Source organism: Strigops habroptila, chromosome 2 (assembly GCF_004027225.2).
Source record: "Strigops habroptila isolate Jane chromosome 2, bStrHab1.2.pri, whole genome shotgun sequence".
NCBI lineage: Eukaryota > Metazoa > Chordata > Aves > Psittaciformes > Psittacidae > Strigops > Strigops habroptila.
The window spans coordinates 22596504-22612038 of NC_044278.2; the positions used below are offsets into that span (position 1 = coordinate 22596504).

The 15535-nt window shown below is 38.6% G+C and overlaps 1 long non-coding RNA gene across 1 annotated transcript; it reads left to right on the plus strand.

The window, feature by feature from the left end:
• Window positions 1-7744: 7744 nt before the first annotated feature.
• On the plus strand, window positions 7745-13728 carry LOC115603835. The gene is made up of 3 exons (XR_003990005.1): window positions 7745-7839; window positions 8367-8527; window positions 13621-13728. It is a non-coding gene; the product is annotated as an uncharacterized LOC115603835 (long non-coding RNA).
• The last annotated feature ends 1807 nt before the right edge of the window (window positions 13729-15535 follow it).

Genomic DNA, 15535 nt, shown 5'->3' on the forward strand with positions numbered 1-15535 from the left:
GTACGTATAGCAGTAAGAAGCCAGCATCCGCCACAGACTATTGATGGCAATAAGTATTTTAAGCCATGCTGTGCATGTGTTAATTTTTTTTTATACCTCAGTAAATGCTAAGCTGAATGCTGTTATCCTGTTTTTTATAATTTCCCAAATCTGAATTCGGTCTTGTTTTTGTTGTCTCATGCTTGGCGTTCTCTGCTCACTTTCTATCTCTGTCTGTGGGTGTGTGTCTGTCTCCGTCTCTCCCTTTCTCTGAGATTACAAACTTAACTGTTTCCTAATTATCTATTTTCCTCCATCCTTTTCCTAAGAAATTAATTACCATCATGACAGCCGGTCGTAAGTGTATACTAACTGGGCTTAGGGCATGTATCCCAGCGTTCTGGTTTCCTTTCCTTACTTTGGGGCTGAGCGGTGTTTTCTTTTGGACCTTTCTTGTGAGAAGATGCCCTTCACATTTGCTGCCACCATTAGGTTGCCAGACGGCTACCTGAGCCTGGGCTGCAGTGTAGCACTGCATCCTGGGACCTGCCGAGAGTTCCTGCGGCACCAGGCAGCTCTGAGAATTGGCTGGCGAATTGCGTATCACCTGTCCCATCCCCCTCCCCCCTCTGGTAAATAATTTTCATACCGCGAATCACAGTGGTGTGGTATTGTCTGGAAAAATAATTCCCAAATACTGTTGGCATAAAAAGGGAAAAGCCGAAAGATTGTCAACACCGTAAGTCATTAAAGTCCCTTGCCTTAAGAACAAAGGAACAAGGTAAAAATGCACACAATAATTATGCTCTGTGGATTTTCATAGCCTGTCCGACAACTTGTGCCTGTGTTTCAGTTATCAACCTTTGTGCTTTGTTTTGTGTTGTATATTTTATATATGTGTCTTGAGTTTGTGTGTGTGTGTGTGTGTTCAATGTACATGTATGTGCACAGACTTCTCTACCAACACGGAGCAAATACGTTCCAGATAAATACACAAGTGTAGCTCAAACATGCACTTTCAGTACTCGGTGTGGTGGTGCGAGTGTATTGCCATTGTTCTCTTGCAGTGCTCCCTCTGACGCAAGCAGGTTCTATTTTTTATTTTATTTTAATCAAGATGTCTAAAATAAATAAATAAAAGAAAGAGAAAAAAAATTACTTAGCCCAGTTAAATACTAGTTGAAGTCCAGAAACTCATGATTTCAGCATAGTGAATGGTGATTCAGACCCTGGCAGTGTTTTGGCTATGAGACAATTCCCACTTATAAAGAGCACAATGAGTGGTGGTGGGGGGAAATATAGCATTAATTTTGAGGAAGATTAATATTAGTCTTTTTAATGCTCATTATTTCCTGAAAAAATGATTCCTTGTACCCTTTGAGAAGTAGTGTGTCCTTCCCACTGGTATTTATTCAAGCGAAGAAAAAATGAAGAAGGCGTAGAATAAACTCCTAACACTGTTCAAGAATTACTGGCATTATTTCTCTCTACATCACGTGTGAGCCTGGGTTGCCTGCTATTCCTGAGGCAGAGGATCGAGGATGAAAGTCTGTGTGTCAGAGACTGTTTTCACAACTGCATTTGGAGATCTGTCTTATTGATTAGGAAAAAAAGGGGGTGGGAATAGGAGTGTGAGGTGAGGGGAGGACCGACTGACTACTGGCTTATTGCAGCTCAAGACATTTTCTTCCGGAAAGATGTCAAACAACTGAGACACAGCAACAGAGGAAGTAGAAAGGTGGAAAAATAAGAAGAGGGACCTTTTGGAAGAAATGAAGGCATTCCTTATGAGAGCCTTGAGGCTTTTTTTTTCTTCTAACATCTGACCCACAAGGGCTAGAGTGACAGCGTCATGCAAATGCTGCAGTCCAGCAGGTCTGAGAGAGGGTGGATGCTAGAGAGTGAGTTAATGTTAATGATGAGTGCAGTGAAAATACCAGCCGATACCACCCCCTCCACACACAACTGCTCTGAGTCAGCATCCGCTGCTTTGCTTTGCCTTTTTGTGCGTGTGTGTGTATGTGCGCGCGCATGTGTATGTGTGTGTGTGTGCGTGTGTGTGCTAGTGACTGTGTGTGTGTGCATGGAAGGTAAAGCCAGTCAGTCAGTGAGAAGCAAAGGTACGTTTGAGAGCAACTAAAATCTGACTGATTTCCATCTTCAGAGCATCAGATGTATTCCCTAAAGAGGATGGGTCTATGCGATGGGGGTGGTATAATTATGTTAATGTCATATTTATAGAGGGGAGAGATTTTTCATTCTAATTATTGATTTGAAGGCTGTGGTCAAAATTGTTTGTTAAATCATGATCAGCTTTAAAAAAAGAAATGGAATGAAGTCTAGGGACTGCTATACATATATATCTCTCTCATATATATATTTTGTTTCTTTTAACTATTTTATGTCTGAGGCATAACTGATTGAATGGTGCACAGTGACAAAGAAATGGCTCTTATATAATGTTGCATTATATCATCAGCTGAAATAATATTTTAAATAATCCAAAATGTTCTGAAATCTGAAGTATCATTCTGGAGGGGAGGGCGAAGGACAGGGGTGGGGGTGGGGGGCACTGGCGAATCTTTTCTTCAGCAGAACGCTCTGTACAGCTTTCTTGTAAATGGATGATTCACCTGTTTGACCAGCAGAGATTCTAATTCTTCCCCCCCTCTTCTCTTTTTTTTCCTTTTTAAAGCTGAACGGCTTCCCGAAGAGCACTGAGTTTTCTATGCCAGATTCTGCTCCAGTGGCTAGGACCTTTATGGCTGCTGTTTCTTTTGCTCTGGGCTCTGATGGAGGAAAAAAAAAAAAAAAAAAATTAAGCCACGGTGGATCCCATCCCTAAAGTAGAAATTTTCTTTTTCGTTCTGCAAACAAGGCTAAAGATCGGAGGAGAATGAATGCAAAAGTAATTCGGGATTGTGGTCGTGCCATTAAAAGTGTTTGGCTTCAGAACGAAAATTACTCAGGAAATCCAAGCATTTCTTCCTACTGTATCGACAGTATTTGAAAGTTATGTGTGCTTTGAGTAATCTGGTTCAAGTGCCAACAATCTCTGCATGTCAATGTTTTCTACAACTAATGGAGCAAAAGCTAGTGTTGCCACTGGAGAGGAAGAAGCTTTTGCTAGCAGTCTGTAGAAGGATTAAATGTTGAACGTGGGGAAGAGGCAAAAACTGCATACACGCCCAAAGGTTATCCTTGCATCGTGAATGGGTTTAAAGTACTCTGTAACCCAGGGCCCACCTGAACAGTAGGACTAAAAGTATAATGGGGAACTATTTCAATTAGAAACTCCTTAACAAGCATTTAATCCTTCTTTCAGGCATTAAGGGAAATAGAATAAAATAGATACTGTAGAAATCTGCTGGAAGCAGGTTTTAACCCATTTTTAGATGCTTCCCTCTGATGCATTATAATATGGCTACTTGCAAGACAAGGCAGTGAAGAATTTTTTCCCATGTTCTTTGTTTTTTCTTTTCAAAAGTTAAGGACTATAAGAAAAGTCTGCTCAGTCAGCTGATACATTGTTTGAATGTATGTATGCGTCTTGCCTGCTTATTTGATCTTTTCTGCCCCCTACTTGAAAGTGTGGTTTGTTGATCTGGGGGAAGGAGGGGTTGTTAATTTGGGGGAGACATTGTTTTTTGGATTTGTTTTGGGTTTGTTTTGTTTTGGTGTTTTTAACAATAGCAGTGAAAGTTTTACTGACAGCGATTATGACTACTAAGCAGTTCAATTTATTGGAAGAGGAGTTCTACTGGATCATATTGGACTTTTCCTAGTCCCTGAGACCCTAACTTGTGAGGTTTTTTAGCAACAATCACAAGTCAGGCTCTTGGGACCTAGGCGGAGGGGAACCAGCAGCTTTGGACTATGATTGTTTCTCTGAAGAATTTAGAGAACCTAAGGAGCTTTCAGTGTATGGAAGGGAAAAAGGAAAATATACCTATTTCAAACATTAAGCAGCAGAACTGTTCCTGAAAGAAAAAAGCTGTTATCCATTGTGCAACATTAGGATGCTACATATTTGTATGTTTAGAAAACTGGAGTAGATGCCATATTACATTTAGAATTAAAATTTAACCTGAATGCCAGTTTGCACCTCAAGAAGAGAAAAAAAAAAAGAAAAGAAAAAAAAACCAATTCAAAACAGATACTAGAAGACACAAAAGGCTTTCAATGACAATATAGTTATTATAGACAATTCTGATAGATAATTACCACATACAGTTTGTGGTATACATATACCATATGTATACCAACACAGCATACTTTCAGCTGTATTGTTACAGCATTATTTAACTTTTAAAACATGAAGCATAAACACTGATATCTGAGGCCTAGAAAACATTCATTCTATTGTTGTATGAATAATAATTTCAGTCTACAGGAAAACTGTTGCTTAGGTTTTCCTGTAACATGGGACAAAGATTATTTTGTAGTTAGTTGCCAGCATTTGTCTTTGTCTAAGTGAGAACACAATATAGCATTTAAAATATTTTCCCATTTAATTTACATTTTAAACTGATGGAGAATATCGGTGTAAAAATCATACTACAGCATGAAAATCACTTTGCACACAGAATCACATTTCTTGTACCTGTTCAGTTTAAACTGAGCAGGCAGTACTCTAAGCACCAGGCTCAGCTTCTAGTCTCTCCATCACTTTTTGCGTTTTGCCCCTCTTTCAAAAAGCAAAGTGAGCTTTGGGTAGTCCCTCCCGTGTTAAGTACTTAACTGACTTTGTATAAGAAGATTCACAAGCACACAAGTTATTCTGCACAGTTCATTATACTTGAACTTCTGATCAACAACACATAATCTGATTTCTATTTCCTAATATTTTATAGGTGGGTTAGTTCTGAGTCATTTTTTTCTGTTTCCTGTGTCTATAACACAAGATGCTGCAGGACCTTGTTGGTACATCAGACTTCACTGAGACAAAGGCTTCACACAGATCAGGCATCTAAACTATTTGTTCATTTCAGAAGTGGTATTTTGGCTGCAGTATATTTTTCCATTTGTGTGGGAGGAATTGTGTTTTATTGTAAGCATCAACACTATTGTTTAAATAAATTGTTCTTATCTGTTAGTATAATACTTTTTCTTGTTGTCTTGTTTTCTTAAGAGACAGAAACTATGTGCTGTACGTAGTTTTCAAGTTACTCAAGATATAATTAGTCTTTAAATACTCATAAAAATACTGCCTTAGCAATTACAGTGATGATACAGTTCCTGTAAATATGCAATTCTTTTCTTTGTAAACTGTCAATCCCACATGCTAAGAACACTCAAAAGAGCTACTTTCAAACATTCAGACGCAGAGGTAATTTTTTAACATATATGTGTTATTCAACATTGACATCCATTTAGGCAATATTAGAAAAGTAGATCTGAACCTGTATATAAAAGACAAATGTAACAGCTAGGTGCTACACTTAGGAAGTGCTTCGGTAGCAACTGACATGTATTATGTACAGGAATTTTCGGTATGAAAATGGTCTATTTAAGATATTGATCAGGTAAAGAGGTATTTTGTTCATTCAAGCTATATAATAAAACTATATTATGTGTGTGTATATGACAATATACAAATTAAACTATGCATAGTATTAATCAAAATAAAAATCCTTATAGATTTAATCTAATATATGATGCACACATCTTTACAGATCAACGATTTTCACTGCATTTATTTTTGAATCAGCAAATTTTACTTTTATGTGGATGATTCACATTCAGCACTCTGAATTCATTTTATGTTTAATACTGTGCGTACAACGAAGGTGAAAGCGTAGTGTGAAATGTCTGTCTCTGTCAGCCTGAAGATTTCAAGCACGTTCTGCTCTGCACTGAGAGAGGGAAGAAAATGAGTCATTAGAAAATCCCTTCCTGGCTTGTTTGATGCTAAAGCAAAAGCCATAAATAGTCAATACTGTCTCTGCATTACTGTTTGAATTGGGATAACTCCAGTGGTTCTTCACTGCCCATTGTACTCAGTGCTGCCCCTTGCCATAGAGATGAAAAAGTTGGTACACAGCCTTCCTTTTTCCCTCACTCTTCTTCCCCACTTTCAACACAGCAAACCCAGCCTCTGGTACATGCTGAACTCCTTGCTGTGGGGCAGAGGTGGATGAAGGCAGGGAGACTCTCCATCTTTACGCGGGCAGAATTCCCACCAAGATCAACAAGGTGTTTTCCTGTCCTGGGACTACATGACAATGCCTACAGATGCCATGAAGAAGGCAGTCTTATTTACACATTGACAGTATATGAAAGCTGTCTCTGTTAGCACAAATAACTGGAAAACATCATCTTCAATATGCTATACTTAGCTATATGTACAGAATTTCAGTATATTCTCATTTCTATATGGCGTTATGTTCTTTGAGTCCAAAATGCTTTTAAATGCTATTTAATATGTGATTTCAGAGTAATCAGCTTGTGCTACAACAAAAACAAAAAACCAAAACACAAGCTCCTGCAAAGGGGGAGGAAAAGAGAGAGAGAGAGTGAAAATGATGTGTGGTGCATACAAAAAAGGAATGATATTAACAATTCGATGAATTCCTAGTTGGTAGACCAGACTGAGCCAGACGCATATATTAACGGCTGTCTGCTGCTGATGTGAGCCTGCTCAATGCGGTGGAAATGAAGGATCACCTAGTCTCTGACACCAGCTTATTTGTACGTTTTAATTTTAAAAAGGAAAATCACTGTTTTACATAAACATCTTAACCCCTGCATGATTTTCTTTCTTTTTTCCTCCCTCATATTGTTTGCTAATTTACTGTCAACTTAAAGTGCTGTTTAGCTACAGCCACACAAAACATCAGTCAAAAAGCAGAGGGAAGTATTAGCTTCTCTTTTGTGTGCCATGTACAATTGGGTTATTATTATGATAATTGTCTACTTTAATTTTTAGTCTTCATGGGTGATGCAACAATTTTCCAGAGCTTCATTTTGAAGCATTTTAAGTTTCAACAAGATACCATTTTATTTTAAACCCAAACAAAAAAAAAATGCTTATAGCTCAAGCTGGGGTGGTTTGATCAATTCTTTGCATTAACCTGAAAGTCTTCAACACCTTAATAGAATATTACATATATGGGACAGGATCTCTTTTCAAACCATATAAACACTAGGATCCATTAATACAGTGCTGAAGACTGATACATGAGTCAGGGGAATTCCAATCCAAGTTAATTACTGTTGGAATTAGAGGAAAGAATATTTTACTTGAAGTTGCATAACAAGAATCTACGATTATCACATTTCGGGGCATTGCTCTATTCATTTGATGAAAAATGTCAATGAAGTTTAACAGAAGATGTTCTGCATTTCCATGGGTAATGAAAATCGGCACATTCATGATTAGCTAACACAACATTTTCAGTGTGTTAATATGCAGTGCAGGAAAAAATTTCTGTAGGCAGTAAATGTAGCCATCATTTTGATTTGCCCATGTGATGATTATGCTCAGTTCCTGACTGGGCACTTAATTTCACACTGAAAAGCAGTCATGTCCTCTTAGGAACTGGTTACACAAAAAAGAAAAAAAAAAAGACTGACTGACTTCTGCCTGAGGTCTATAAGGTAGGTAGTCAGATAAACAATATGTGTAATAGGAAAATAAAATCTAGAATCCTATAAAAATGCCACCTGAAACTGTATCGCTCAAATAAAAGTAGATTTATTGTTATGTTAATTTAAAATATTTTTATCCAAACAATGTAGCTGAGACATTCATCACCTTGTTGATTTTTTCATTCTTTAATGATTACAATAGGTATCTTCAGAGTTTGTTGAATGCTGCATCATTCCATTCCTTGGGAACACGAAAGTTATTCTTACCTGGTGAGTTATATTCTGACCAGAATCTACCCATATTAATTTGTCTGCAAAGCTGCGTTTAGTTGCAGTGCCTAAGTAGCAACAAGTGGATGCACTATGGAAACCTTAGAGAGTTAGTGAACATAAGATAATTAAGATCAACACTGATAAAATTATTTCATCTTTATAAACATCTTTGACCTAGTAAGTAAGATTTAAAATTAATCACAGAATCACCCAGTCAATTACAGACTAAAATTTATCTGATAGGCTTTTAGGATTGCAATCTTTACTCCTGTTCCTGCTTATTTAGGAGTTAAGGATTAGTCATAATTGTATGACAAACTAGATATGGTAATGATAGTTTGAACAATATGAATATCCTATAGGGAAAAAGGCAGATAATATTCTGTACTTTTCGTCTACTCATTAACTATTACAATGGGGCTGTGATTCTCTACAAGGAGCATATTCATTTATTTAAATGGACAAGTAAATCAACAAGGTTGTGCTGAATAGTTTAGGGTTGGTAATTTTGGTTCTGGTTTTAGGTGGATTTCTTCTTACACGACCACCCCCCCCCCAACTTCTTTTCTCGGATGTGTGCGTGTCATGCATGGGAAGGTATGAAGGAAAAACAGCTATTCAGCAGAGACACATCCCACCCCTTTAATTAAGCTTTTCCTGGACTATGTAAAAACACTGGCAATGTGTAAGTCCCATTTGTGGGTTGTTTTGTGTTGGGTTTTTTCTTTGTGGTTTTTTTTTTTTAATATATAATTTTATCTTAACAGAGTCCTAAGTATTATTTTAATATACCTTAGTGTTGAAATACATAGAAAAATGCTTGCACTAGTAAGTCACTGGATACTGAAAGGGTTGGATGGCATTGGCACAGAGCCAACTGGAAGATTTTTTTTTTTTTTTCTCATTTAATTCCTTTCACCTAGTAGGCTCCTTAAGCATTAGGCAGAACCCAGTATGTGGCTAAGTTATTGGTCTAGTGTTCATCACACAAAAAGCACAGTCTTAGCATTTGTAAATTTTCTTCAGGGAGGTTTCTAATCTAGACAGCATTTGCGTTTGGGGATTACACCACAGTCTGTTCCCCACCACCTCCCCCTCTAACATGTAGCCCTTTCAACTTCTTCAAAGAAGTGGGGAAAAGTAGGTTCTTTTATTAATAGCAGAAAACAAACCGACTGCTGGACTTCCGTGGCAGAGCTCACATAATGCGGCAGGGTGGGAACTGTAACAAAGAATGCTTGAATGCACTAAACGTATAGTGAAACCCCATTTACATTCACTGATGGAGCTTAAAGTACAATAAAGTGAAAAGTTTAAAGTAGAAATAAGCAGGGCGATGAAAAGACTTCAGCGAAGGTAGATACTTGTTGAAAAGTTTAGCACAGGATTTAATTTCAAACTCAAGTCTTTCCTAGCAGAATACATTTCTTCATAATACATCCCTTTACTCAAAGCATCTCCATCAGATGAAGGTAAATCAGATGAAGAGGGTATCTTCAATGCATAAAGAAGTAGATTCTGTTTATCCAATTTATGTACTGATTTTCATACAAGTGAGACAGTTAGCAGAGTAAAGTCTTCATGCTTCACTGTCTGTTCCTCTGCACTCTCTCTGCATACTGCCTTTGATGTGAGAGAAAAAATTTTGTGACTAGAAATAAGTTTGATTGTGGGAACCTCCCATGATTTCTAGTTCTCTCTACTTCTAAAATTTATGTGTACATAAATTTTGTTGGTATAGTTACGTCGGAGAATTGGACAAGTTAGTTGTTTTCTTCTGCTAAAGGTTATTCTGTGAAATAGAATCATAATATTACTAGTGAGTAGCTGCTACGTCTCACTTTCTCTTCCACCATAGTAATCATCTCTTTGCTTCAGTCCCTTCCACAGGAAGGACCTTCTACTGTAAGGCCCTACAAGATGCCAGCTTTGTTCTCCTGGGTTTGAAAAACCTTGATCCCAATTTTTGCATTTTTCTCATTGGCAGTTCTTTGTCCTGAACATGAAGGACATATAAATTGGTCCTACTTGTAACTTTCTGCAGAATCTGCATCCCCTCACTTGGCCCTATTCAGAAATCGCCACTTGTCAGAAGTTATATATTAGGTTGCTAGTTACGGTTTTCCAGATAAAGCTCTTCTTCTTGTTCATTTTCTTCCAGAAAATGGCATGATAGCCCTGACTGCCACGTGGTCAGAACAGAGGATCATTTGTGGAACATCAGATTTAATAACTGTGATTTCAGGCGTTGGAGGCTATGGAATAACTTTCTGCTGCTCTCTTCAGCACGGGTAGTTTCCGCTAGTGATGTGCATGAAATATTTGCTACCAGCATTTAGTTGGATTCATATTTCCAGAAATTTTGATGATCAGTCCTTATTCTCAAGGAGCCAAGCTCTGCTTTGGGCACACAGCAGGCAGGCAGGCAGTTCTGCTCCACAGACCCTCGCAGCAGGCTTGCAGTGCCTGCTGTCCTGCACAGCACCTCACCCTCCACATCTATGCAGGGCCCCAGCAGCACAGCCATCAGCTTTTAGCAAGCCTGGCATGTGAAATGGCCGGCACAGCCATTTTGTAGGGGGATTTACAGCTTTTCATTGTAAGTGGAGGGTTCATCTTTTTGTTGGGAAGATTTCTTACAAGTCTGAGGACATTCAGTGCTTATAGCTCCTGCTCGTGTATTTATATACACACACTGGAGTATTCAGGGAGTTAGATCTACTGTTAGATTTTAAATAAACCGAGGAGACCATGCTTTTCTGGTGTTTATTATGTTGGCATGTTATTTTGGATATTAATTCTCAAAGTTATGCCTCTTTCTGAACCAGAGAATATGGTCAAAATATTGATGTTTTAGGAGTCACTGGGGCACCCAGTTCTAAAACAATGGCTGGATGTTTAAAAGTAAAACAGGTTACCAGTGCAATGTTGGAAACCTTTCCTGCCTAACTCGGGGGATTAGATTTCTTGTGAGTATTGCCAGTATCTGAGTATTGAGGTTTGGTAGGCTTTTATGAGTTATTAAATTCCAAAGGCTGCAGTTTGATTTTATGAAATTTGGTAATCTTTTCCTAAATGCTAGTGGGAAATCAAAATTACTACATGCAATAACTAACACTTTTTAAAACCTTTCAAATGTTTCCAAACTGCTGCCTATGTGTTCTTTCCTGCATTGACAGCTAAAGATTTAGGGTCACTTCCTGGCACACAGCATGAGTGCAGACAATTCTCTCGAGCTCCATTTCAGTGAGTCAACCTTTATTTTCTCTCCCTGACACTTGCTCTGTGTTGCCCAGGCAGACCGTGGGCTTTTTTACATGGGGACTGCCACTTGCTAACTGGGAGCACGGTGACTAGCATGGCGGGACCTTGATTTCAGTTAGAGCTCTGAGACCACGATATAATGCAAATAGTAGCAAAGCATCCAGTGGCCAGTAGGAGGTCATGATTTACTGTGGTAGCTTGAGGGAACATTTTAGATATTTCTTTTATAGCCCTTTCTCTTCTATGTGTTCTTTGGGTGTTCACAGTAACTTGCTGCTGTGGCTGGGAAGAGAGAAGAACATGTCTGGACAAGCTATGTGATCTCACATTCCAATATTCATCTAGTCTCCATTGAAACTTTTCAACTTTATACTGGCATCCACATTTACTTTTTTTCAGATAATATTTTTAATGGTCCTAATGATCTTCTGCAATAGCTAGTAAGAAAAAAAGAAACATGTTAAGGAGTAGCTCCACCAAGAGTCACTGGGGTCAGCAGTTTTCTGTAAAGCAGTCGTACGTGTGTCTCAATTCTGTATGATTTTACTATAGTGAAAATATCCTTCAGCTGGCATCCAGATTATGAAGTGACAGCAGACCTTAATGCCTGCAGCACTCTTCTTATATGACTTGCACATTCTTCTGCCCTGTGGTAAAACCTGTGGCTGAATGCCATCCTATATCTTCTCTGCTTCTAGGTACCATCTGCAGTTCAATGAACCAGGAAACCTGGTACCACACAAGGCTTGCACCTTACATTCACTGGGCAAGACAGACAGATATTGCCTTCTTCTTTCCTTCCCTCCTTTTTCTTCTCCTTTACCTCCTCCCTTGCTCTCCTCCCTTCTGTTTCCCACACATAGCAGAAATATCATATTTGCTGCCAAGGCAAACTCAATCATCTATTCTGACTTCCTCCATAAAACATGGCAAAGCATTCACCAAACTACTGCAACATCAACACCAATAATTTCTGTTTGGTTAGTGTACATATTTAGGATTTGGGATGGCAACAGAACTGTAATAACCCCAGAAAGAGTGTCTCAGTAGTCTATTACATCACTATTAAAAACATAGACTTTATTTCTGATTGGAATTTGTTTAGCATCATCTTCGAGCTACTGAAACTTTTTCTGACAGTTTAAATGGTCATCTGCTTTTGCCTCTTAGCATTTTCATTGAAAAACTAATGAGATTGTCTTCATTGTCTTACTGTAAGTTAGATTTTTGGGAAGATCAGATCAGGTTGCTTGCTTTTGTTTGAACCCTTCCTGTTTTGTCAATATCCTCTGCAAATACTATCACTAAAACAAGCGATCTGATGTCAGGAATGATATTATTGGTTGTGCTAGTATTTCATCAGTTGTTTGACTTACTCATATATCTCATTTATTCTCTCCTTCACTATAGTGAGACCACAAGTATAGCTGAAGGAATAAAGAGAGAAACAGATTTGAAAAAGGCTTGTCTGAGCTACTTGAAAGTGCCTAATTCCAGCTAAAATTAGTAGAGGTTTAGCACCCAGACTGCTAAGTATTTCCATTGCCTTTATTCAAGCAAAACTTTATATCAATAGGAGAAATAACAGAATTAGCTTATCAGTGTTCGATTAAATATTAGCCAGGTAATTTTTAACCTCCATTAATCTATTTATTGAATACACTGTGTTTAATTTCAGAAGGAAATGACAGCAGCTGTATTATGCTTACTATTTGAAAACTTACTTGGTTTCAGCATTTTCTGTGCTTCTAGTATACTTGAGTTACAGAAATAGATCCTACAGATGGATTAAAACATACCCATGTGTTGAAACTAAGCAATCAGTCTCACATTTTACAGGTACTCATCCAAACAGCTAGGATATAGCTAGCTAAATGATTATTTTTAATGTGTTTCTCTGAAGTTCTGTAACCTACTCCCTTCACAAGACTTGTTTGTCTGATCTCAGTAAATCTTCAAGCCTATATGTTTCATCATTTTGCTATCAAAGTTTTGGGGAGTAGGGGTGACGGAAGACTGATCTTAGATAAGCAATGCAATTTGGTTAAGAAAGGAGGTGGCTGTCATCTGTAGCCTTTCCAGACACAGCAGTACAGCTCCAGACAGTCACCTGAGTATTATCGCTTTGTCTCAACTATAAATCACAGTCTGGTAATGGCCAAGGCTGACACCTTGACATTTTCAAGAAGAGTAAAAGACCTGATTTGAATGGAAATCAATTTCATTTCACAAATCGTGGGATACTCCTCCAAACCTGGTGTTATTCTTTTTTGTGTCTTATTCAGAATTTTCATGATCTTGATAAAGGATTAGTAGTGTTACACAATACTTTAGATTTCTGTGTACAGTTCAAAATTACAGAAATGTGTGTGTAAGCAGTGCATCATGGGACCTGGTTCCACATAGGCGTGGGAAAGAAACTCCCTTTTCTGGCAGCCTGTTGAAGGTGATGGGCAAAGCTCCTTTGGCTGATGGTGCAACTGGAATTACCTTACCTTTTTACCATCTCCACAGGCAGTAGCTACCCTGCACTAGAAGGAAGAAAAGGCATGGCTCAGAGCACGTGATCTCACAGCCCTGCTCCCCTGGACATGAATGCCTGTGGGGTGCTCCAAATGGGTGGCAGTGCTGGTACGCTAAGACTTCACGTTGTGCAAGAATTTTTCATGCTTACAACTGCTTTTCTGCAGCCAAAATGGCCCAGAATTTCTAAAAATCTATGCTGCATTTTTTTTATTATTTGAGTACAGAAAAAGAAACCCCATGTGAATAGAATTAAATTTGCTTTTTTTTTCTTTTCTTCTTTTGCTTGATCTGTAAGAACATACTGTAAAGGCAGGATATTCCCCATTCAAGGAGGGAGGGGACTGAGCTTAGCACTCACAGTAGCATCCATAGTACTATTGCGCTAAGAAGTGTAAGTAAATACTACCAAATAGTTGCTTTGCTCCAACTGTGTGATATGTAGCACAACAGCCCTTTTGGAGGTAGGCTGTCTATAGGAGCACCTCCCTTGAGTCACAGACGAGGTAGTGCGCATAGCCACTACCCCAGCTGAAAGCTTTGAGATGGCATCAGACCCTCAGTGTCTGAAGGTACAAAAACAACCCTGAAATATTCTTTTGAATTGTTGCATCAGCTACCACCCTGCAAAATTTCAGGGTTTTTTTTATTTGGCAAAAAAACAAACCGGAGGACACTGGTTGAAAAAGCAGGGGAAGGTAGCATAATGTAATGCGTATATGAGAATCTAAGCCAAACAAGTAAGCTGTGCCTAAATTTGCCAACAGATACATTCCTGTGTGAAGCTGAAAAAGGAAAAACATCCTTAGTGTACAGAAGATTAAAAAGGTCTGATGGCGATTCCATGTTTCAGCCCCTTAAACAGGACAGTGTGAAACATGTAACCACGCCTATAGCGACAGGTGTGAAATCAAAGGTAAGGATTTTTCTCTCTTTCTGTCTCTCTTGCCTGCTGCACAATACTCCTGAAAAACCCATAAGAACCTCATTAAAACCATGCATGTATAACACAGCCCTAGTGCATCAAATTACTTTCAGAGGCCATAGGTATGTGCCATCTAGACACTGCCCATTGGCTTTGTCACAGCACATCTTAAGAAGCAGCAAAAGACAGGGTGCTGGTGCGGGAAGAAATGCTAACAACCTAGCAAATTGCTAGCATCTAGCCCAGAATCTTTTCTCTCTGACAACAGCCCCTAGCACATGCCCAGGGAAAAGGCAAAAATCAGGACAAGCATAGCAATACTTGTCTGTTGTGTTTTCCTGTCTCCCTCAGACTGTAACACAGGGACTAATGGGTGGTGCCAACCTGTTTAAACAAACACCCTTGGCAGGATTTCTTTCCTTTCTTCTGTGCATTTGTTTAATTATGTCTGCTTTAATTGTATGAAGCCTTTTGATGTCATAACAATGGTATCTTTCCTTGAGTACAAATATCTCCATGTTGTGCAGATCCATTTGCGGCTGAGGAGGACTGAGAAAATGTTGGAGCTCTGTGCAAGTGGTTTGCATGGACTTCCAAGGCACAACACCTCTACACAACCTTCATCATTATGCTCACTTGATTTGTTTTTCTCTAAGTGTTTTCTTGACAGGTAGAATTTGTAATGTGCAGTTATGTGACAGATTTTACCTGGAGCTAATGGTTTTTTCTGATACATATAGCTTATTAGCAAACTTTTCCAGCCCCACACTGTTCTGTAAAATGGAGAGATTTTAATCTAGATCAGATCAAAACTGTGACATTTGGTACTGTGATGTTCTCAAGACTGTTTTTATCAGCGAAAATCATGCCCTGGAAGACAGAGGCATCTTGCAGCCTTGTAGTTTGCATGAAGGAATGCTTTGGCCTTGTTAAATTCAAGGGGAGCTTTTGTCATTAGCTTCAGCTGCTAGGATGTCATCG